General features: G+C 39.2%; 1 long non-coding RNA gene across 2 annotated transcripts in view; it reads left to right on the forward strand.

Annotated features, from left to right (window-relative positions):
* Positions 1–21,591, forward strand: part of LOC120531304 — a 76,943-nt gene that overhangs the window by 15,048 nt on the left and 40,304 nt on the right. The window contains exons 2-3 of one of the 2 annotated variants that reach the window (XR_005634093.1): positions 1,279–1,341; positions 13,406–13,720. The exons of the other annotated variant lie outside the window; for it this stretch is intronic. This is a non-coding gene — a long non-coding RNA (uncharacterized LOC120531304). Of the gene's footprint in view, positions 1–1,278; positions 1,342–13,405; positions 13,721–21,591 lie in introns of those variants that run through there. 2 annotated transcript variants of the gene reach the window in all.

The following is a 21,591-nucleotide window of genomic DNA, read 5'->3' on the forward strand; positions in this document are numbered from 1 at the left end:
TTTGCTTACTCAGAATTTATTTAGAAAAAAAGCTATCCTGCAGAACCATATGTTAAAGTGAATATACCCCACAATTCAATAGCATCTACAACCAACTTTAGAAACAAAAACTGAAATGAATCTTTTTCTACAATTTATCTAACAACTTATTGGAGAGATGTTGCCCACAATTCCTTAAGACCCCGATTCAATTCATTGATGCCTGAGGATGTACGTTTATGCACAACTCTCTTAAGGTCATGCCACACCATCTCAGAAGGGTTGAGGTTTGGACCTTCACTTACTTGCTCGTTCCAAAATCTTTATTATTTTCTTTCTTAGTCAATCCGTTTTTGCTGTTGAACTTACAATCATTCAGATCAGGTCAGGTTGGGGAGCATGCACTGTCCAGTTAAATATTCACATTCAGTCAAGATTTAACTGTAGACAGATGGCCTCATATTTTTCTCCGGAATACTATATTATGAAGAGGACTTAAAACATAAGAAATCTGATAAACGAGAGGAGACCTTTCAGTTCATCTGACTCATTTAATAGCTAAGCTGTCCCATGGTGTCCTGTTAATTATTAGTTTTTTTTTTATTCATTGGATGCAAACCAACCCTAAATCATCACTGCTGTGCTTGCTGTAGGGTTTTAAGATTGTTTCAATGGCATGCTGTGTTGTGGTCTCCTTTCTCCTCAAGGTGTTGTCCTAGAAGTCCTTTGGTTGTTCATATGTAGCACTGCAAAGCCATGCTACCACCTTCTTTTTGGAGAGAAGGATTTTTGTGTCTGCTCATTCAAGGGAGTCATACCTGCTCCGTCTTAAATTGTTACATTGTTGACAAAGGCCTGCAGATCAATGGGTGTGTTTTTTGAGTTATTTGCAATTTTACAGGAATAATATCGTGAGAATTTCATGGGATACCCACTCCTAGTAACTGCTGAATGATGGACGTCACTCTGTTGGAAATGGTCTTCTAAACTTTCCCACTGATAAGCAGCAACAATTGCTTATCTGTCTTTGGTCCTTGTTACCACAAACCTGAATGTTTCTGAAGTACAGTAAGTGCCAAATGCTCTGCTTTTACATAGTGGTGGTAGCACTTCCTGATCATCAAATAATCAAGTTCTCTTGATTAGCAGCACCTGCCTCTCATTACCTTCTTAATTATTATGGAAACAGCAAGGATGTACTTAATTTTTCATGAATGGTTTCTGTGTGTTAGCTTGTTTTTGTTGAATAAAAAATGACAAAGTTGAATCTGTTACATAACGTGTTTTTTCTAATTTTAGGACTTGGTGAGGACTTGATGATTGTTGCAGTATGGCCTGATATGGAAACAGACCTGAACGAGTGTATGCTTTCTTTTTCACTTCACTTTGTGTTACCTGTTATACACTGAAAGATTGATTAGGTGACTGTAAATTAGTAACAAAGTTCCATTATTAGATAACCAAGGAGTCCATGGATAAAGCTCCCTCAAAGAACAACATGGTTGTCTGGTTTCCATGAAAGTCTATGAAATACTGTCCATATTAAAAGTCTGTGTTATTTGGCAGGAGCAGCTAGAACATCTTTATGGAAAGTCAAATTCTTTTTGATAGAATATTTTTGACTGCATAACAGTTTAAACAATTTCTGCACTTATTATCATTATTATTAGTTTATATAAGGCATAAAGAAGTAAAGAAAGTGCATCCCCTGAGGGGAGTAGGGCTGAGATTTTAGGAGTCAGAGAGGTAGGAATATGTTTGGTTTTGTTGTCAGTACTTTTATTATGATTCTTCAAAAGTGTAATTATATGAACCAAAATGAATGTTGCATATACTGCTGCAAAAAATCATTAAAGACATGATGATTACATTGTGACATGAAGTGAATCCATATATATATATTTAGATTCTAAAAAATTATTTTTGAGATTATTATCTGCTTTAACAAACATCCTTCCTCAGATTGCAGAGCACTATTTTTTAAATGCAGATGTGGACAAAAAAAGTGCTACATGTAGAAACACTAATTCTAAACAAAAATGGGTGAGGCTGACTGACAGGGTGCAACCCCTGGGAAGGATTAACATTTTTATGTGGCCCCACATTCTCGCCTTTTGTCAAGTAAGCAGAAGTGTTTAAAAAGGTGGATAAAATGTTAATGTATCTTGTAAAAAAAACTTTTATTTAAATCAAAAGGCGTTATCCTCAGACTCTATAATGTACTATTGAAATTATATATGGAGTTTCAGCTACTCCACTGCAAAAGACACTTTGTTACATAATACACAATTAAGTGTATTCTAGGACTAAAGAGCATAGTGTGCAATTAGAACTAATAACTGATGCTTAAATAATTAATATCAGATATACTTATTTGCTTGGATATACACTAAGATTATCTGGTATATTGTATTTTAATTGATCCTTGTGTATCATGCCAACATGTTGCTAGTCAGATACGCAAGTTAAGAATTACACACCACTCTAACAATGGGGGTAGCACTACTGCTACTACTCCTACATACAGAATAGTATCTGCTCATAATAAAGGTAGTTTCTGACTCTTGTATTGCAACAGAATATCTATAGAAGAGCATTCCATTAGCTTACATTGCCTATTTTGCAGCTTTAGAGCCACAACACAAAAGTTATAGTAGGAATGGAAGGTGACAGATGCACATTCTTATTTTTATTTATATGTTTAAAGGCTTGGATGATGATTAAAGGCTGTGACCTAGTTTTATAGATATATACAGAGCCAGCAAGCAACACAGAAAAAGGCCGGTGAGTGGTCGCAACAAGAAGTTGTACAGAGAGGACGTCTTGAACAAACATAAAAGGCAGAGTGAAATCATAGTCGATGAACCAAAGCAAACGTCGAGAAACAGGAGAAGTAAGAGAGCAAAAGGAATGCAAATAATCGAGAAACAAAAGAAATCCAAAAATGAGCAAAGGGCAACAGAATGCACCATATTAACATACTAGACTTTACTAAGGAAAAGGTTTGGGTGTGAGTGCTAAGAGTGGGGTTTCCATGTGGTAAGACACCCTGCTTAGTGGAAAACAGTTATGGCCTGTGCAAACTGGTATTTAAATGTGACAAGATGACAGTCATCACAAAGTGGCCTTGTCCTGCTGTTGGACATCTTAATGGTAAATTACTTTGGATTTCCCTAGATCCTAATGTTGAATCTAAACTTCGCAACAGAACATGAAAATACTGAAGTTACAGTCAACTATTGTCCAAACTTGTTTTCATCATGACAGAGTTGTGATGTATTAGATACAATCCTGACAGAAAGGATACAAGGCTGGAACCGCTCCCTGACGGAATGCAAGTCCAGCAAAGGGTACACTCAGACAAGCCTGCATCTCCCAAGTATGTGAGAGTCCTTGAAGAAAACCACAAGGAGCTTGCAGTGAGCAGGCAACCACCAAATAGACATTGACCAGGCCAGCAATTAAATATTCCAATTAAAAAAATCAGAAAACTTGAACTGTCTTTATAATACATGCAATATACTAAACAATCATACACGTACATATCATATTGTAGTATGAATACATATTGCTGAAACAACATTAATTAAAACTTTCTAGCTGCATCAGAACAGATTGTAGAATATCAAACTGTTGTATGCTCACCGTTGACAGTCTAGTTTGTGACATCCGGTACTTGCAACTTTTAAATAGCTGGTGTGGCACATCTTGAAAAATGAGTAATAAAATGTGAAACTTTAAATATTAAGACCTTGAAAAAATAGCGCGTGAGTGGCTTTGGTAGACATTTGAAATTGTTGAGGGACTCATTAAATAGGCCCAACACTGTACATTTGCATTGATGTGAGCAAGACCAATGAGCAGATGACACATTTAAAGTGGCAAGTAGGAGAAATTAGAATCATAAAACATACTGAACTGTGAGCCAAAAAAAAAAAAAAACGCAAGAGATTTAGAGATTTAAATATGGTCAGGAACCTACATCTTTTAAAAAAAAAAAAAAAGAGAGAAATTTTTCAGAGATTTTGTATTAGTCAAAGATTGCATCCAACTACATTAATTCATTTTATATCACAATTGAAAGCATCATAAAAACAAGAGCTTTCTGTGTGAGAGGACTGGGCAAAAAACATTCATCAAATGACAATATTCATATACTAATAATCAGTGAACCCTGCATTGTTCACCTCGTTGGGTATTCACATCATCAACATGAGCACATATCAGTCTAAACATGTTGGAGTGAAGTATGCAAGGTGGTTGAAGCTCACATTATTTAAAATTGTATCCCTATTTCTGAAGAAGATATCTGACATTTAGCTCCTGGGTGTTTGGGCTTATTCATAAAACACAAAAACAGTTAAGTAAACTGGAAATTTCTTAATCCCAAGACCAACACAATCCTAGATCCCAGGATTCACACCTCCCTTGCTGTTACGTACTGATCAGGATCCTCACCCCTGGCATCTTTCATGAATTTAGCCCTTTTAAATGGGCAATAGTGTATATGTTGTTCTGACAATTGCATTTAATTCATTCTTGTTTATCATGGTGCCAGAGAGTGGTCGTATGTTACAAACTGATATGCTGTGCAAGTAAAAATTTGACTGTAATATGTACACATGACATTATTGCTACTACTACTTGTATTGAAAAAAGAAACTGACCAAGCTGATAACTAACTAATGACATGAAGGACATCATTATGGAAGCCTGGCAGGAAAGGAAATGAGCACATTTTTAAAATTTTAACAAAAGTTACAATGTATATATAGTATTGCTACTTTACTGTGCTTGGACCCTCATTTGACAAGAAGAACTGAGATGTTTAACCTTAGAAGAGGAAAATCAATAAGACTGATGAGTAAAGCTGAGAATACAGTCACTCACTCCAATTTATTTTTCTGGAAAGCTTAATTTTGAGTCATTGATATATATTTTCTATCAAAGCACAAAGAGCTGAAATGCACCAAGGCTTCATCTCAATTTCTTAAGAAAAGAGCCAATCTACAAGAATCAAAATAAAATTTAACAATTTCTATGTCATTTTGTTTAAGATAAAAATATTTACAATTCAATGTTTAAGCAGAGGGACTGGCATTTCCAATGAAAATTCTCTCAAATTGTAGGTGAATAATTCCTGAGCTTTAGGTTTATTACTTAATGAGAAATTGCAATAGCAAGGACTCTTGGGATTTCTGCAGTTGAAGCCTAAACTTGGGCTTATTATGGCAGGAGTCCCAGTAGTTTGTTTCTCCCTGACAGTGTGAGTATCCCCATTATCACTTTATTATTTGTCAAGGAGACACATTAGTTATTTGCCCCCTGTTAAATTAATACACCTCTTTAGCACAATAAATTATATTTCTTGTTCTTCTTTTGCCTGTTAGTCCTCTTTTTTTCTCTCTGTTTGTTTAGAGGTTCACCACAGATATTTGTGAACAGGAAGTAGAATGAATTACTAATTTCTCTTTTACTCATGTAGATGGCATTACACATTTCTTTCTGTATATATGAGCACCTGCCTATAAGTCACATTTTTATTAGGTAATTGTCTTAGTTGGACATAATCTGATGCATATCGCTGTCCAGCTTGTTGACTTCTTAAAAGGCAAACATCTGATCTGGTAACGCTTCGTTTATAGGTGCACCCTATTATAAAGCTTAATGTAACCAACATACTTGTACCCAGGGCCAGTGTCCTGATCTGCATGAAAACAGCATACTGTAAGTGACTCGTGAATAAGAAAGGATTTCAAAACCAAAGCAATGGAGCAAACAACTAGTCTAGAATGTACAGTAGTACAAATGGATTAGAGGTCATCACTTTTAGGTGAACCCCCGCTTCTGGCCATATAGTTTAACTGTTGTGAGTCCAAAGCATCTCTAATAAGTAACAGAAGCAATAGGTTATCTTAAATAATGACTATCCATACCTTGACACCTTCTGTATGTGCAGTAAAAGCAGGTCTGGTGTTGGAAGATAAACCAGTGATAGACCATCACGGTTCAGGCTGCTGTATCCTGATCACAGTTCAAAGAAATTTGGTAATTGTTATGTACTTGAGAGTTCCCAAGCACACAAAGTCCTGACAGTCCTCAAAATGCCCACTAGCCTGATGAAATAACCATCAAACCCTGGCTAGTATGATAAGAGCCATGTAGAATCTTTATAATAAAAAGAATACTTTGTGGTGAAAATAAGCTTCTATGAGCACAAAAGGCACAGCAGAGAAATAGGCAAAGTCACAATCACAAATCCAGCAACAAAGTCAAAAACAGAGCATAAGGTCAAAAATACAGTAATTCATAAAATAATCAAAAAGCAATATACACAGGAGAACTCACCGTCACCACAAGCACAAGCAATGAACCGCAAGGGACTGCGGGTTTTCCTCAGCCTTTATAGAGAGGAGAGGAACTAAATAAGCAACACTATTAACATAAAGGAATTAAAAGTGAACAAGAAAGACATAAAAACACAATTTGAACCCCAGGCTGAAATACAACAGCAATGAAGAGCAGATGCCATGAAACAAGTCCTATCTCCGTGAGCTCTAAGCCGGTGGTCCACAGCATACCTGTAATACAGATGCCAATTTGTTGCATGATCATTCATTACAGGGTGCTGTTCTTCTGGACCTCATGGACTATTCCTGACAATCCTAAGATTCCTCCTGCCAATGTTTTTGTCAGCATTGTTCCATCATCACATTCATATGCTACTGCTAGAAATAGATTTTGGTCACCCTCTGACATTTATATACCTTATTTTAGAATTATAAATATTTTTTTATTGTATTTGTTTATTTTTACCATTATAATGATGATGTCATCACCTTGTCAGTTTTGAGGCAGAATGTTTATATGAGATTTCCGTTTCACATGTGATTTTATAACATCATCATTTTAAGATGGTGACATGGTATGAGAAATATCTTAGGTTTGGGATCAAATCAAATCAATCTTTTCATTTTCTCTTTGCCCTTTGGATTAGTTCACTATGTTGTTTAGACTGTGTGGCTGTCATGCCATAATACATTGCAGTGACCACCTCACGAAGTGCAGTCATCTGGTCCTTTATCAAGACTCATTCAATTATAGATATGCCTGTTTAGCACATATTCCTGGTGTGCTGCAGTTGACTGTATGAGCATCCTGAAATCACAATTTTCGCCATTATGGTTATTTGTACACATGCTTATGCTGAAATTCTATGCTGGTTTTCGCAGGAACTGGATTAGTGCCTCTGAGTACAACTCTATTCCCATGTAGTGTGCATTCATACCTCACATCACTTCATTATTTCGAAAGGAAAACTCAATCAATTACTGTGTCAGAATATTCAAAAAGGAAGACATACAACCTAAACTTCTACTTCTAAAACAGGCAAAAAGACAAGCCCACTGAGAACTTCTCCATAACTGTGTCCCATGCAGACACAAAATAATACAATAAATGTTATGTAGTGTTATGTTGTCAATTGTACAGCTTAAGTCTGTCTCTTAAGGGGAAAGATTTGGAGGTGACATGGTGATTTACCCATCTTCCTTTTCACCCTCAGCCAGGAAGACCAGAACCCAGAAGATGACCATTTAGCCCATTTCCATCTGCTCCCCTTCAAATCAACACAGTAGAATAAAGTAGCCATTACTGGCAAGACCACTGAGAGAGGGGCTACATCTCTCTGATAGGATATATGTTTAGATCGTCTGTATTGCTTTCTTCAGTTATCATATTTTAGTCAGCTGACTAATGAACAGAGTTATCACTTTAACAACCCAGACTTTTTTGATTTCTCTCGTATTCACTTTGTACAATGTATAATTATACATTTAGCAGAATAATCACTGATTACTGCATTCTGAAGTAAATTTACCATATGCAGCGATGGCTCACTTCTTGTTGCCTGAGATGTGACCCATGTTGAGCACAAGCCTTTTTTGGGATTATGCTTTCGGCTTCACTAATAGCTTCCTATAAGTGTCTTATATTTCTTTGTTTGTTTTATGCTTTAAGGTTTTTGATTGTTACGTTTCTGTTGATTCTGAGGTTTGGATACACAGGAAGCCATTTTCTAATTTTTGCTATCTTGTTTCAGTTATTTGAATTCTTCCCCCTTTATTGTTATTTTGGCTAGGCCACTTTGTTTTTGTTTTTGCTTTGATATGATCGCTGCCATATTGTTTACTGTTGTTATGCCTGTTGCTGGTTGTGTGTCATGGAAGTCACATGGCATATTATGTCATCATGGTCTGTCTGTATAAGATGGCGATGCACAGCTTCTTGCATCCTAGGTTTTGATCTTGTACAATTTTTCCCTATTTTTGTTAGTGTAGAGAAAACTAAAAGGTGTTTTCAAGAAACCTTTATTAACGTTTGCTTTGCTTCTTTACTTACATTTTGTGCTTGGGCCTATTTGGTTTTAAGTATCAGGGTTTCCTTTCTTTCTCTCTCTCTGTGTGCTTTGACTTTCTGCCTGTCTCCTGACTACATGTTTGCCTGCTCCAATCTTATTCTTTCTTCTCCCTGTCATTTTTCTTACAATAAACTTATTCTTAATAAGGCCATTACACTGTTAGGTTATTTTCTTTGTTTTCTTTAGTTGTTATTAATAATTACTTGCTTATCTAGCTTTGCTAAGTTATTCAGATGGTTATTCTTTATTATATTATTATTCCATAAATATATAAGTTAAAAATTATATGGCAGTCTGTTTCTGGGGCTATTTTAAGAGTTTTGGCATTCCCACCTAATCAAATCAACAGTATGATTATACGGAATACAACATCCAACACAAAACTAGATCAGTCAGCATGTACATCATATTATACATCACAAGCATACAACTAATGATAACGCATATGCAGGGACCATATTTTTTAAAAGATTATATCATGTTGTAGGACAGGCTGGTATTACAATTTTTCTATGCTTTGGCGTCCAACAACTTTGCTAAAAGCAACCAGTAAGACACTTTTAATTCTAGCAAGAATGTCCAATTCTTCTGTACAAGGCCTCAGTACTGATGGAGCCTCTGAGCCTTGTCTGATAAAATGATCAATCACAAGTTGACACCCAGAAATGCCTTCTTGTGGTCCCAGTTACAACATTGGCTTGAGCAAAGGCTCAACAACTGGCAATCTTAAAGGACAAAACTTTGCACCTGCTGTCAAGCAAGCGGGATGGGCTTATGTACACCTAAGAAACCAATGGCAAGACATCCAATGTTTTGTTTAAAAATTATTGCACACTGTGTTCCTTCTGTTAAGCTCATTGTTTGGCTGTAACTCCTACTCTCTATAACAGGACTCTTGTAGCCTAGGATGTGGCAGTAACAAAGGTTTGGGTGACACTACCAGTGTTCTTATATTGTTTCACTTTGAACTGATGAGTTGGAGACCATTATGGGAGCACAAAAGGGCCTGAATGAATCCTAAAATAACATAAAAGATAGGCAAAAACAATATGGCTATGCAATAACAAAGTCACCAAAAAACAAATACCAAGGATAAAAGTGCACAACAAATAACCGAAAAACAACTAAGAAGACAGATCTGACTCAGCACCACATTGCTTACTCAAGTCCCAGAGTTCACATAAATACCAGATATTACTGAGATAGCTCCATTATTAAAGTTACTTGGCAAAGACAACTGCATGTGAAAGATATGGCAGAAAGCATGTCTGGATGGGAAAGTGTGAGACAACCCTTTGGAATTTATTTCTGAGACTAATGTCCTTAGTCGATTCCCAGATTAGTGAGGGATCCCCTTTGTTGTCTCTCCTCCCTGCTAGTACGAATTCCCTTTAGTGATTTCTCCCTTAAAGTCAGTGAGTGTATTGAATTAAAAAGAGAAGTGAGAAGGGAAGTCCTGACAGAGTTGAGTAATGTCACTCCAGTGAAGGGAGTCCCCTTTTAGTCATTTGTTTCTGTTGTTCCTGGAGTCCCCCGTTAGTCATTTACCGTTAGACATGCTTTATCTTAACCATTTCCTTTTGCTGGTGTGGGATACCCCTTGGTTGTTTCAGTTCTTCTGTCTGTATGTAGGCTTTACTCATTTTCTTTTATTCTTATTAGAGGTGTTTGACCTGGTGTCTGATTTTTAAACTTTTTCTAATGGCTTCTTCTCACAAGTTTTCAATCAAGTATCTTGTATAATTAAAGCTAGTCAAAATTGGAAAAAGAACACCCAGAAGGACTCCAGATTGTAATCCTGTAATATAATACAGTAACATTGCTGGGCAGATAATGCACCCCAGCCAGTTGTGCACCCCTTGGTGATGTAGGGTACAGTGAAGGTCATGCCACAGCTGTCAACAGGTGGTGCTTACACTACAGTTGTTCATGTTACCACGTGTTGTACAGCATTGTGCAAAGTGTTTGTCTTGCCTGGTAGTTGTCATCATATGTTGTTCATCCCAATGAGTGGAGTTGTGTATTAAGACTATTGTGTGTCCTTTCCCACAACTAAGGAACGGATTTGGTTAAAGTTTTCTGCAGTGCAGTAGTGCTGGTGAAAATGGAAAGAGAGAATTACCAATTGCCAGAGACAAGGTGGTGGATAACCAAGACATTTGGATACACATCAAGACCGGTGCATCAGAAGGAAGGCTGTGGCACACCAAATTGCCACAGTAACATGTATCAGAGCCAATGCTGCACCAGAATTGTCCTCTCTCACCATATAAAATCAGATTATTGAAGCAGGGCTATCATTGCACAGAGAAAAGCAGTTTCTGACTAAGAATGAATGAGGCTCATGTTCGCCACCAAAGGAGATCTGCTGAGTATCTACAGTACCTTCATTGTGTATTTGCTTGGGACACATAAGTCCTAAATTTGACATCATGGTTTGAGTTGCTCAGCTACATAGTTTGTTGATGTCAGGTGCCAATGAAGGACATATTGACACGGCACTACCTACCTGAGTCATCATCCAGTCATTTCTGTGCAGAAGAGGAGATGTGTTCTTCCAGTAAAGCAATGCCTACCCTCATTTCACCTGTGCAACTCTAGAGGCCCCTTGGCCGCATTCTCACTGGACCTCTCCTTGATCAGGCATGTATGAAATTATACTAAATGGCATGTACTCTGCCCCCTCCCACTGGCGATGAACCTTGACCAGTTGCACCTGCAGGTCAAAAGGGCATGGACTGACATTCCTCATTAAGACATTTGTCATCTGTATGATTGCTTGCATGCCAGGGTGCAGGTCTGTATTGCAGCATGGGGAGGTTACACCGACACTGTTACATGACACTGTGACCCTAATAAACTACATTGTATCACCTTCTCTGTGTACTTATGCTCTTAGCAAACTCAGATGGTTCTGCTGCCCACATCTCAGGTACATGAGGGGACACCTACAAGGTGTTCTTTTTCACTTTCCACAATTGGTGACTCATTCATTTTAGTTACTTGGTTCCATTTTTTACTTCTCTCTCTCTTAGTAGACTATTCACCCTTGAAACATTTCTCTGGGGTAACTCCTTCTTAAGATGTTCCTTTGCTTTAGTTTGGGATTCCTCAAAAATGAGTTCATTTAACATTTAACCTGCTGTGCATTCTTCATCCTGACTTTGCCTGCTAAGGGCCAATCCCCTGATCAATAATGTGTGTTAAGTTGTTGTGGGAGGCCTGCATAGCAAAGAAGCCGTAATTTTGAGAGGGAAGCTAATTTTCCCATAGTGGGAGGAGAGGTTGATGAGAACCAATCTTTTAAAAGCTGCACAGTACATTCTGAAGGAAAAATTAAATATGGAAAAAGATTCCTGCCACCCCCAGGCTATTTTCAGCTCTAAAGGGAACTTGCAGTCTGGTGTTCACTAGTTAGTTAAACATGGGAAATAAAAAAAAAAACTTTTTAAAAAGCAAGCACTCAGTTCCATTTAAGGGCCTAACAGCAGTCAGACCCAAAGGAGCCATCTGCTTGAAATAATCATAAAATTTTGCTGCAGTGTCCTTATTATTAGACCCAATCTCTCTGAAAAGAAATGAATTTTATAATTAGTAAATTGCTGATGAAGGAGAAGGAACTGATCACGCCCACCACTTTCTCCATTTTGTAATTCCCAGCCCAGCAGCATTTGTCCCTCTTTAGCGCCGCTCTTGTCAGTCCAAATGGGCCTCCGCCACAGTGGGATTTGCAGAGGGGAGTTACAAGAAATATGTGATTCCTCCTTTGGCTTCTTACTTGTCTGCGTATTACCTTTGGACCAGATACATGTTTACATTTTTAAATCTAAGAGATCAAAAGAGCTTATTTTTGCATTTAAAAAATCCTCTTTAAAGTTTAAGCATGCCAGGCTTATTCTAAGTTAAAGATGATAATATCATAAAGACAATAAGGTCAATATACTATATTTGGTTTTTGCAATATTTTTCTTAGAATGTTACCGTTACAATATTATCTTAGCATCAGTTCTTTTTCCTTCGGGGATACTATTTTGTGTTTTTTATTTATATGGGCATTTCTATTTTGTGTTTTTGGTTTGGTTTGGTTTTTGGTGTGCCATTTCACTAGGATGCTACGCGGTTGCTGGGATTGTGACCCATGACTTATTAGGGGCCATGTTATACCATATAAGACGGTTATATAATTCAAATTCTGCCCAAACTTTGTTTATAAAAATGAAAGACTTTGCATATTCTTTGAGAGCTTTTTTGTTCAGAAACTTTTCATTTGCAATACAGTTACAACTAAACGGTGAACAGCCTTAAGTTTAGCGATCTGCTGAACTATCTATTGACCTTTTATGTATCTCCTTTGGCTATATCTGAATATCCTTCTTTTAACACCCTTTAAATCTTTGCCATTGGATCAACAAAGTCCTATCCACCTGAATTTTATGGAAGCTTCTTGCCGGACACAAGATGCTTTGGATTTCCAAGCTTTAACCAGCCAAAATGAGTAGATTGACTAAGACAGGTCACAAAAATGACATTGAAGGCTCACCTATCATCTCTCTTCAAGAAAATGATGGTGTTTACACAGCTTCTGTCATGGTTCACCTTATTTTAGAAAGTGTTTTCCCCTAAAATAGTTTTTTTCTCAGACCTTTATAAATGGTCTTAGAGCAGGAGTGTCAAATTGAAGGCCTGCAGGCCATATTTAGCTTTTGGACCTTTTGAAAGTGGCCTGCAAACAAGTGACAGTACATGAAGATTGTTAGTTTTATGAAAAAACACTTTCAATATTTGTGTTTCATATTGTGAGACCTGGTGGCCCACTTAGACCGAACCAAAGAAAGCCCAATTCCGAAATATGGGTGACATGCTCGCCAGACAACAGCAGGCTTGACGCAGCACAAACAAGTTAGTAGCATCGCCGTGCAACATGTCTGTCGGTCATGAGCTGATCCAGGGAGTAATTTAATTTGGCAAATGACCTGGTCCAGTTTTTCCTTGTCCCGTTTCCTCCAGGATAACCTGATCCCAGCCGCTGACCCACAGCCGCAGGACCAACCTGACAAGGAGGACTATCTGAGCCTGAACTGAAGAAGGGAGTCGAGACAGGACAACTGTTCAAGCCACTGATTGTTTGCTGTGTCGGTGCATTGTGAAGTGGTAGCTCCCGCTTCTATAAATTCACATGCTGTTTTTGTGTTAAACTGAATAATAAAGTTGGTTCTCCTGAAGCCCTGTGAATAAGCCTCATCTGTCTAGTGGTCATTCCATTTGTTCACAGCACAGCGCACTGCAGCCACTAACCAGTACTTAGAATGAGAACAGGCTGCTCATAATGACCCAGCAAGAAAAAGTGAAAAGAAAGTGAAATGCCACACTGCCAGAAGTCAACTTTATTGTTTTAACTGGATGCAAAGAAGTGACCGTCTTGTGAAAAAAATTCTAGCTTGATTTCACACACACCACTGCGTTCACTTTTTATAGCTGCATAGGAGTCAATGCTGGCTACAGGTCCTTCTGGTGTTTACCCGACAGCAGCTGCTGCTGTCCTACAAGATTCTTCTGTCTTTTTCTTTCCTTGATTGTTATATGTGGATAGAAAAGGCATTTGCATTTCCACTTGTGTTAAACAGCATTGCAATCTGTTTCTTACCAACTTCAAATGCAGTCTGTATGCTCCATCACCAGCGCATTTACAGTCAGATGCCATTGATTGTGATGCATGGAATAATTGCTTTAGTAACAAATTCTGGCCTATGTCTGGCCTGCCACCGTCTCTCGACTTGAGCACCCTTTACAGGTGGTCTTTCAAGGTGCAAAGTACTAGGCTTCACAGAGGCATTCTATAGCATGATGTTCTTCTTTCATTATTTCCTCCAGGTGCAAGTTCATCATTTCATTTTTGTTTTACTACTATGGTTTTATGAAACTTGCCAACCAAAACTGACTTACTTCTAACACCCTTGTTCTTCCTTTTGAGGTGCAACCTCTCTGCTGTGAGTTGAAGACACGAACATGAAAAAAAGAGATTTGAGGCCTCCAAAATGACCATTAAGCAGGCCAGAAAACTTCGCTGGCCAGCCAAGAAGATATTGACTTTAGACCAACCTGGCCCAGAAAAGTACCTGCTGGCTTCTTGTCTGGCAGGCCCCAAAATGGGCAGTTGGCTTAGAAAGATCAAAAAGACCATAGCAGTCACAGATAATACAAAAATACCTCACTAAAAAGAGAAACTATTAAAACTCTGGAAGAGACAAAGAATCTTTATAAAGGAAATTATTTATTGCAAAAAGTAGAATAAAAATTAACAAAATGCTCAAAAGAGAAAAAAACGCAAAAAGGATTTGCCTACAAAAGAAATCCAAGGTAAACTCCCAATATGACAAGCAAAATCTAATAACGGAAGTGAAAATCCAGAAACCAGAAAATATCAAAAGAAAAGAACACTTACAAATCTTCCAACAACAAGTCACAATGATCCAATGCCTGGATCTCTCGATCTCACCTCTGGATAAAGGCAGAGGGGGGAGTCAACACCAGTAACATCAGGGTAGCCTCTCCTCCTGGGGGGTTCCACCCACAAAATGCCTGAAATGGAGTCACATTTAAAGACACAGTACATAAATAGAAACATAACAGAATACATTAAAATATGAAAAACAATAATGCAAAAAAATACAGATGTCTATGTAACACTCCTTAATAACCCAGCAAAGATGAGAAAATGGTAATCTCCTGCTGCCCCAGGTTCCCAAATATTTACATTATTACTTCAGTCACTAGATATAAAGACAAAGCATAAAAATGTAAGAGCAATGTGATGTTTATTAAAGTCTAATGATACCATTGAAAGAAGAAGACATAACAGAAAATTAAAATAGCAAAGTCTAGATATATATACTGTATATAGTCTTAGAAGGCTTACTGAAAATCAGCAATGTCAAAGTTGGATGCTGTCCTGTGCGGCTTTTTGATTCAGCAGTTGGTATGAAGCACATATTACATTCTCTGACATCGAGATTACATAACTATTCTTTCTCTCTTTCTGAAGTGTCTTGGTATCGGACATCACTTCCTTGAGGTCCTTTCGATGGGGCATTATTTATGTTGAAATCACACGTGGGATTCCAAGCTGTGTGACAACAGCTAGCTGTCCTGGTAATGGATGGCTCTGCCCAAAAGCTTTGATCATGTACGTATCTGTACAATCTCTTAGTGTCTCTGTTCTTTTCACCATTAAGTTGTAAAACTTGTCTGACCACTTTAACTAAAAGCATCAATAATTCCATACATAACAAAACAGAGGCATTAAAGTTATAATTTACTGGTGTAATACAGAAAGAATATATAGATGTATTTGGGTTACAAATTATTAGTCCACAAGAAGAGATGCTTTCAATGTAAATTGTTTCTGTACATTAGTCAGTTGAATTGCTGTAAGGGTCCTATGAATTCCTTTATAACTTAGTTCATTTATAGTTCACTGTGGATCATTTGAGCAAAATTGAAACTTAATATAAGCAGTCTGCAGTTTCAAAAAATATGATTTAGTTTTGGCAGGACACTGCAACGCCATTTTGTTTTGGCACGGGTGCTGCTGTTGTCATGGTGGTTGCTAGGGGTGTGGCTTGAAAAGTCATCTTATATATTGTGGTGGACGGCTGGGGGTGGTACCCAGCTGGGATGCCCATGAGGACCAGAGGAGGGCTTGCACCTCCTCCAGACCACGAGGGGGCGACTGCCCTGGTTGTGTTGGGGGCCACGGGTAGAGGGCTTGGAAGCCCAACCCTGTAGGGGTCCATAGTCACCGCCATGGGGTGCCCCAATGCCTTGGGAGCCCTGGACCTCAGCACTTCCGCCACACCAGGAAGTGCTGGGGGGGAAGAGGGGCAGGGACACCCGGAGGACTTCTGGCTACACAGCTAGTGCTTCCGCCACATGGGGGTGTGTCGGCGAAGGCTCCTCAGGAAGTACCTGGAGCCCATCCGGGGGTGGATAAGAGGGGCCACCTCCCTCCATTCGGGAGCAAGAGTTGGGTGGAAGAGGACAAAGCTCGGAGGAGAGGACTGGAGGCGGTCTGAAGAAGACAAGAAGGCATTGTTGTGCGGCCAGGACTTGAAGGGGTGTTTGGTGCTGCAGCCCTGGGTTGTGCACTTTACGTCTGTAAATAGTGTTGTAAATAAACGTGTGTGGTGAACCAACATGTCTGCCTGTCTGTGTCCGGGCTGTACCCCACAATATAAACGTCTACGCGTGGAAGTGTGTGTGTCTGTTTGTCTGTCTATCTGTCCTGCCCAGAAGTACAAGAGGGCCCAGAAGTGCGAAGCTACAGCATGAAGCTCAAAGATCTGGAAAGGTGGTGAAAGTTAACAAGTTAACAAAGAAGAAAGAAGTGCGAGGCTACAGCACTCTCTATATATAAAATCCTAAGCCTAAAAGTGCAACAATTTTGTGCAACGATTTTATATCACGTTTTTATGTCACTTTTTTGTCACACTTTAAATCGTGCTTATTTTAAAACCTACATACATATATGTTTGGTATCATTCTTTTCAGAATTTATAGAACTTTAATGTGATGTTGTTATATTTTGAGATTCTTATTCCGTTTTTAAATTATAAACTTAGAAATATCAAGAACTCACGTCCCGCAAGACGAGACTTTGTTCCAAGAGATTTAACCACACCTGGGGCTGGAAATAAAAGACAAAGAGTAGGACATCTACAGTACAGGCTTTTAAATGTTTGAAGTGCTGTGCGAGATGCAGATCACGTGGCATGGCAACAGCAGCAAGCCAGCAGCTGATCAAGCAAAGAGGAGGCAAAAAAAAAGAAACGAAGTTGCTGATGCGTAGCGCAGGCCAGGGGGGTTAGCAAGCGAAGCAAGCAGGGTGCGAACCTCCTAGTATATACAGTGCAGCCGGAAAGTATTCACAGCGCATCACTTTTTCCACATTTTGTTATGTCACAGCCTTATTCCAAAATGGATTAAATTAATTTTTTCCTCAGAAAAAGGTGTCGATGCACCTTTGGCAGCAATTACAGCCTCAAGTCTTTTTGAATATGATGCCACAACCTTGGTACATCTATCCTTGGCCAGTTTCGCTCATTCCTCTTTACAGCACCTCTCAAGCTCCATCAGGTTGGATGGGAAGTGTCGGTGCACAGCCCTTTTAAGATCTCTCCAGAGATGTTCAATCGGATTCAAGTCTGGGCTCTGGCTGGGCCACTCAAGGACATTCACAGAGTTGTCCAGAAGCCACCCCTTTGACATCTTGGCTGTGTGCTTAAAGTTGTTGTCCTGCTGAAAGATGAACCGTCGCTCCAGTCTGATGTGAAGAGCGCTCTGGAGCAGATTTTCATCCAGGATGTCTCTGTTCATTGCTGCAGTCATCTGTCCCTTTATCCTGACAGTTCCTGCCGCTGAAAAATGTCCCCACAGCATGATGCTGCCACCACCATGCTTCACCGTACGGATGGTATTGGCCTGGTGATGAGCGGTGCCTTGTTTCCTCCAAACGTGACGCCTGGCATTCACACCAAAGAGTTTAATCTTTGTCTCATCAGACCAGAGAATTTTGTTTCTCGTGGTCTGAGAGTACTTCAGGTGCCTTTTGGCAAACTCCAGGCGGGCTGCCATGTGCCTTTCACTAAGGAGTGGCTTCCGTCTGGCCACTCTACAATACAGGCCTGATTGGTGGATTGCTGCAGAGATGGTTGTCCTTCTGAAAGGTTCTCCTCTCTTCACAAAGGACCTCTGGAGCTCTGACAGAGTGACCATCGAGTTCTTGGTCACCTCCCTGACTAAGGCCCTTCTCCGCCGATTGCTCAGTTTAGATGGCTGGCCAGCTCTAGGAAAAGTCCTGGTGGTTTCGAACTTCTTCCACTTACGGATGATAGAGGCCACTGTGCTCATTGGGACCTTCAAAGCAGCAGAAATTTTTCTGTAACCTTCCCCAGATTTGTGCCTCGAGACAATCCTGTCTTGGAGGTCTATAGACAATTCCTTTGACTTCATGCTTGGTTTGTGCTCTGACATGAACTGTCAACTGTGGGACCTTATATAGACAGGTGTGTGCCTTTCCAAATCATGTCCAATCAACTGAATTTACCACAGGTGGACTCAAATTAAGCTGCAGAAACATCTCAAGGATGATCAAGGGAAACAGGATGCACCTGAGCTCAATTTTGAGCTTCATGGCAAAGGCTTTGAATACTTATGTACATGTGATTTCTCAGTTTTTTTATTTTTAATAAATTTTCAAAACTCTCAAGTAAACGTGTTTCACTTTGTCATTATGGGGTGTTGTGTGTAGAATTCTGAGGAAAAAAATGAATTTAATCCATTTTGGAATAAGGCTGTAACATAACAAAATGTGGAAAAAGTGATGCGCTTTGAATACTTTCCAGATGCACTGTATAAATATATATCTATACTAGCGACTGGGAGCCCGATTTAAGGCACGGGCTGCTCGATTTCTTTCAACCCTTGCTGTATTTGCGGCTGCTCGAGCTTCTTCAGTCACTTGTGCACGGCTGGCACGATGTCTGTCAGCGTTAGTAGCATTCTGTAGCGCATGTTCTTCATCTGTCCTTTGTGTCTGATTTGCACGATTTCTTTCAGCATTAGTAGCATTTGTAGCCGTACGCTGCTCATCCGTTTGTTGTGCTCATTGTGTGCGTGTGGTCGCATTAGCAAGTCTACGTTCTGCATCAGTCATGTGACTTTGTTTCCTACACATCCTTCCCGCGGCCGCTGCTCTTGTGGCTGCTTGAAGTATTGCTGCGAACACCATACATACAGATAGTATCAAATTATATATAAGATATATATATATATATATATATATTATATATATTTCTCTTCTGGTTCGTCCTGCTTCCACTAACCGGTCCCGCACACACGCAGCCGACACGGCATTTCTCGATTCCTATTCATCCTCTCCCAAACCCTTCCCCATGCTGCCAGCGGCTCCTCTTCAAAACTGGTCCTGCACGGTATTTCCTGCCAAGCTTCTGAAGTACGCTTACAAAATAAAGCAAACTCTGCATGCAGCGAAAATGTACTTCTCCAGCTAGATGCCATGCTCAGAACCATCAAACCCTTTGTTAAATCATACAAACACATGCATGAAATCGCTCAGTCCAATCCAACTGCATCTGTACGAATGTTTTTCGAGGAAAATCCTAGGCAGGATTTAAAACGATACAATACCCCGACATGTCACACCAATGTTGCAGCGATTTTCATCGGAGAAGATGGCGAACCGGCTGCCAAAATGGACATTTGCATCTATCCCATAGGCAACTCCTGTAAACAGATTTCCACCCTCAATATGAATTGCGATCTTTTTATTCTGTTACGGAGACATTGGCTGGCACAAAGATTTGCAACATGTTCCCAACAAAAGAACTGCCAAAACGAATAAGGCTTACTCAATGCCAATTTTACGCGTACAGATTAGCAATGATGAATACATGTAGTATTTTGCACTCCAGCGGCGAACTATTCCAACAGTACGTCGTAGATGCGTATGTTAAAACAGAGTGTGCGCGTCTCAACTATCTCAGATTAGATCAACAAGATCTGCGTGTGGAACAATACAAAGGACTGTCAGATGCACTGCAAGCAAACGCTGAAAATAACAAAGTGCGTGTAGGCAAAATGATCATATTACCGTCCACATTTCCAGGAAGTCCAAGATACATGCAACAAAACTAGCAGGATGCCATGGCCATAGTACGTAAATTCGGACAGCCTCATTTATTTATCACTTTCACATGTAATCCTGCTTGGCCGGAAATTCTACATGCACTGTCGGATACCCAAACACCAGAGCACAGACCTGATATTGTAGTACGAGTCTTTTGGATTAAGCTGCAGGAATTACTTAGAGACATTCTACAACAACATCTTTTTGGGGTTGTTATTGATTATATTTACGTAATCGAATTTCAGAAGCGCGGCCTTCCTAATACCCACATGCTGTTTACTCTTCACAATAATTCTAACAACCAGTCTTCAGCCATGGTCAGTTGTACATGGCTTTTTGTAGGGTTATATCTTTGGATTCATTATCTGTCGTCTCCACCAAAACACTTATTCACAACTACGTCTTTCAAGAAGTATTTCTTCCTTCTTGATTTCTGAATTCCTTTCTCACCGTTTTCCGTTCCTATTCTTACACTGCTGTATGCTACGGCGGGCGTCAGCTAGTATAAATATGTATGTAAAGTGACCAAGACAATGGTTGCTGCACATTCCTACCTTTCGTCACCAGCGGTTGTGTGCAGAAGATCTGTTAAACAGTATTTAAATAAGAAACAAGTACACTTCTAATATGCCCTGTGCGGAATCAGCTGCATGTTTACCATATAATGTGCTTATCACATGATGTTTAGAACATTTAAAGCTGAGCCTTCACTTACACTTTTGCTCTCTCTCTCCTACCCTCACTTCTCGAGACTGCATCTGACCCAGCTGATGCTTGCCAGCTGCTGAGCCTGCTTGACAAGGAATGATGTTGTGTTCTTTAAACCTGAAAAAGTGAGCTAAAGTAGGACAATTGCTGTGACACTTCCTGTGTGCCATGTGCATATGTGCTGAAGAGAAACTCGTATTTTGAATAAAGCCTTGAGACTGTTCCTGCCTTTTCAATAATAAAGTTATTTTATTGGACTCACCTTACTGTCTCTGGTGCAACACTGTGATCCAAGCTTGACAATATATATAAGAAAGCTGCTGCTGTCAATCCCAGGACTGCAGGTGGCAGTAACATGTGGTCAGATCTGCTCAGTTGTACTGCAGGTTTACATTTAACAGCATTGACATCCAACAAATGCTATGTGCTAATTGAAGTTTGTTCATATTGATGTTCCCTGTATTTAAAACCAACAACATTTTAGGGTCAGATGATTCATAGAACATTATTACAGAGTGCGTCATTTCATTTCCTGAGTTAATAAACCTTAATCAAGAAGATGTAACTTATCTCCCTAAATAGTAAGATGGATGAATTCAGTAAGCATTTCAATGACTTGATAACACATTTCAGTTTAATTGTAATTTTTTCAACATTGCTTATCACTCATTTTGAGTTCCCCTTTGCCTTTTCCACTCTCTCTGATCATATAATGTAAAAACCATCCAACATAAAGTTACTGTCTGAAATAAAAAAAGCAATGACCTTAACTTGTGACTCA

Source organism: Polypterus senegalus, chromosome 6 (assembly GCF_016835505.1).
Source record: "Polypterus senegalus isolate Bchr_013 chromosome 6, ASM1683550v1, whole genome shotgun sequence".
NCBI classification, from domain to species: Eukaryota; Metazoa; Chordata; class Cladistia; order Polypteriformes; family Polypteridae; genus Polypterus; species Polypterus senegalus.